Source organism: Halichoerus grypus, chromosome X (genome assembly GCF_964656455.1).
Source record: "Halichoerus grypus chromosome X, mHalGry1.hap1.1, whole genome shotgun sequence".
Classification (NCBI taxonomy): Eukaryota; Metazoa; Chordata; class Mammalia; order Carnivora; family Phocidae; genus Halichoerus; species Halichoerus grypus.
The window spans coordinates 94,721,927-94,726,436 of NC_135727.1; positions in this window are offsets into that span (position 1 = coordinate 94,721,927).

The window sequence follows — 4,510 nt, forward strand, 5'->3', positions numbered from 1 at the left end:
CACCTTCAGTGTAGACTGGAAGAATGGAATCGGCCCTCAGGGCACCAGTGAGAGTAAAGAGGGGGCAGGAAATAACAGAATACCACGAGAATAATACTTTGAAATACAGCCCTGTCGTGGGAAGGAACCACACTGAGGACCCTGTGGATACCGGTGATGGTATCCCTGAGATATGCCATCTGTGAACCAAATTAAAGTCTCCGAAGGGTCTCCCAGGTACAAGAAGAAATATAAAGGCATGTGGATGACAGGTGACTTCAGTTCCAAGTGAGGCACTGGGTGGTAGAACAGTGTGGTGGGAACTCCGACTTCCCAGCCGCTCAGTGGTTGACCTTGAAGTTTCCATACTCAGGGCGAGAGCTGCCGGCTCCTTTAAAGGTCCTTCTGTGCGGTGACGGGGGATGGGGAAAGGTAAGGCTTTCCAAGCACATCAGCATCAGTTCTTTGCCAGGCTTCTGGTCAGGAGAGATATTGAATCAAGCCCTTTGGATAATTTTTTTAATGCTGGCTCTGGCTGTCGGCATCAATTGCCCCTACAGGGGCCATGTCTGACATTTATAAACGTGTTTACTCTTTCTTTCGCCGAAATCAACAAGGCTTGGAAGAACCCTCTGAATCATGTAGCTGTAGGCAATTTAAAGTCCAGGCTCTTCTTTAAATCATCCCTTTAACTTTCAATATTTCGAGACAGAATTTGAAGGGGAATGATTAAAAAACAAAACAGAACAGAACAAAACAAAAAACCAACCACAGGCAGGGCTGTCTTTGGAGCCGATAAACAATTAAGCTCAAATCCGCCTCACGTAAGAAATGCAGCTCCAGGCATTCCCACTGACTGGGACCAAGGAGGCAAAAGAAAATGGCAGGGTAAACAAGCAATTATCTACACAATTTGATCAATATGGAACTGGAACGCCAGGCAAACAAGACCTTCCTTAAAAGCATCATCTTAAGAGGGACTTGAATTATAAACCAGATAACTGCCTTCAATTTCCTCAAATTGTTTTTGTATAAACACTTGAAAAGGGCTGAGGGCATGTGCTGGCTCTTCTGCGTTTCTCCCTCTTCCACACTGATTTTCCACTTTTCTCTGCCCTGCTCTGACCCCCATGGAATGCACAGCCTGAACACCCTGGCCTTTAAGCTTCTGGTTGGGTTGGGCCAGAGGGGTAGGGGTTAGCAAGAGACTGAAGGGCAGGAGAAAAAGGTCAGGGTGTTCATTGCATCGCCATCACCATCTCTCCCCATCTCCCACTTAGATGAGGTTATGGTCATGATCGCCTCTTTCCTTCTGTGCTGCCAGTTTCTCTTATTTATTTGAGAGAGAGAGAATGGGCAGCGGGGAAGAACAGAGGGAGAGGGAGAAGAAGACTCCCCACTGAGCAGGGACCCCAATGCAGGGCTTGATCCCAGGACCCCGGGATCACGACCTGAGCTGAAGGCAGATGCTTAACCAACTGAGCCACCCAGCCCCGCCCCCCACCTCCAGCCGGGATCCCTTAACACTATTTCTTCCCTGTGCCCTGTCAGGCCAAACAATGGCTTCCCACCCTGTTAGTCCCCCTGAGTGCCTCGTCATCCCTTGTAGGTTCCCTTAACCCAGCCCATGCCTTTGTAAATACTCTACTTTGAAAAAGTCCATTCAAAAATCCCAACTGAGCTTGTCCTGTGTCTCTTATCAGGACCCTGATTAATGGTCAACTGCCGAGAGCAAGACCTACTGATAAGAAAGACTTTGGAGCTCTGTTTACTTTCCATGTTCTATTTTTATTTTTGATTCTTAATTTTTTTAAAAGATTTTATTTTTAAAGAATCTCTACACCCAAGGTGGGGCTCAAACTTATAACCCATAACCCCGAGTTCAAGAATCACATGCTCTACAGACTGAGCCAGCCAGGCATCCCTCTATGTTCTATTTTTAAATGAGTCCCTTAAAAATATTTCAAAAATGATGAGGTGCCTGGGTGGCTCAGTCAGTTAAGTGTCTGACTCTTGATCTCAGCTCAGGTCTTGATCTCAGGGTTGTGAATTCAAGCCCCGCATTGGGCTCCATTTTCATAAAAAAAATAAAAAATAAATATTTCAAAAATGAGGTGGTAATCACAGTATATTTGCACAATAAATATACTACTCTAAATCTGCTGAGCTGGAAAGACAATGTTTAAAAAGAGAGGAGGTGACCTGACCTCTGTTATCTGTCACCACGATCCTTTGTGTGAGAGTGAAAGTTCTTTAGAACAGTTTTGATTGGTAGGTGTGAGCATCAGTCAGCCTCATTATTTTCAATTGCTTCATGGGGTTCCCAATAAAAAACTTGTAGTTAATAGCTCTTGCTACAAGTCAGAGCACCTGTGTCCGCCCAAATCCTTCCAGTTTATATCTGTGATATATTAAGATTAGTTAAAGATTTCCCTGGAGGGAACTAAAATCTGAAATCATGATTATTGCAAAAAAAAAAAATCTTTTTTTAAGTAATCTTTATGCCCAACGTGGGGCTTGAACTCACTACCCCAAGATCAAGAGTCCCATCCTTGGGGTGCCTGGCTGGCTCAGTCGGTAGAGCATCCAACTCTTGATCTCTAGGTCATGAATTTGAGCCCCGAATTGGGGGCAGAGATTACTTTAAAAAAAAAGAGAAAGAGAGAGAGAGTCGCATGCTCTACCAACTAAGCCAGTCAGGTGTCCCTGCAATAAAATTTTTTTAAAAAGATGAGAATGAGCTGAGAGCATTGGACACAGGGCAGGCAGAGAGAGTTACAGATAAAAAGACATAAATAGACACCATGCCAGTGGCAGGGTTGCTGGGCATTGCGTGGTCTCTTGAGCACTTCTCCATGATTTGAGGAAGGGAGGGGTCTAGAAAGACTGGCTATTGTCTCTGAGCATGGAGCTTGCTATATGATGGGGACTTTCTCAGGACCCACTAGCAGACCCAGTGTGTGTATGTGTGTGTGTACAATAAGGCCACAGGTTTTTAGACTAGACTTCTTAACTTGGGGTCAACTCGTGCAATTCAGGAGGATCTGTGATCTTGAAAAGGGAAAAAACTTACATTTGCATTTTTCCTAACTTCTAGCTAAGATAAGCATTTCTTTCAATTATGCACGTAGGTGACAAACCACAGTAGTAGGAGCTGTACGTGTGACTTTGTCACCCATAAAAATCATAGGCAGGCATTGTTACATCATACGGTTCTTGAAGCTATCTCGAAAGTTCTTTATACTCCTCACAATAATTCAAAATTAGTCATAAAGCTCACTGCTAGATCTTGCTATTTCATACACTAATAAAGAATCGCAGAAAAAAAGAATCACACATATTATTGTATTATAAAATTTTAATACTTTGGTAACTGTGTTTCAATCTAATTGGTTTCCTTTGTAATCTTAGATCTTTTCCTTTATTAATTTAGAAACATTATGTGGAAGGGTCCATGGCACAAAGATCTGCCTTAGACAACCAGCTCTGACTTGTAAATCATTGAAAGTTTTCTAGTCTATTGATTTTTAGGTCTCAAAGACCACTTCGGTCATTACCTTTTGAAGATTTATTTATTTTAGAGAGGGGTGGAGCAGAGGGAGAAGGAGAGAGAGTCTCAAGCAGACTCCCCGCTGAACACAGAGCCCGACTGGGGCGGGGTGGGGGGGCAGCTCAATCCCACGACCTCCAGAGCATGACCTTAGCCGAAACCAAGAGTCTAGGATGCTCAACCGACCAAGCCACCCGGGTGCTCCACAGTCATTAAGTTTCGAATGATCCGAATAGATATTTGGCTTCTGTTGAGTCCGGGAGAGAGTAACTTCCTTGGAAAGTGTTCCTAGGAACACTGTCCCTTGGGGACAGAGGAGTCCATTCTCTGTTACTTTTCCTGCTCCCACTGAAAGGTAGCAGAATATGCCATATCAAAATACGCCATATTGGTGTAAGATTATTTTGAGCTGGAGGCAAATAAGAATCCACAGATGCAAAATGAAGCCTTTCTGGAGCTTTCCTTATCTGAGTAACAGCAGAAACTTCTGGGAAATGAGGACTGCCACAAATCCCCTCCCCTGGGCAGGATTTATGGCCATGAAGATGGAAAGTCAGCACCACAATGGACCTGCACAGATAACCTTACCTTCCATTAATTTTCACCATCTATTGACCTTCTCACAGTTTGCTGTGCTTGGAAGCCTAAAACCCTTTTCCCTCATCTTTTCACATCTCTATGAATGCATTGCTTTTTTGTTAAGATGCTGTATAAGCCCAAGTTCTAACAACTTTTTTGAGTTACTTGTCACTGAGTTCTCCTGGGTGTATGCATGATGCATATGTTAATATACTTCTGCTTGTGTTTCGCTTGTTGAGAACCCAAGATGGGTAGAGGAAAAAAATCTTTTCCTCTCCTACGCCATTTTGGAAACCTTCCTTGCCCACAATCGAGGAACAAAGAACAAAACTGTTGAGTTTAGTAGTTTATAAGCATGGTTTGCTTATAAATACCTGTTGTCCCAGCAGAAATGGCATAAAT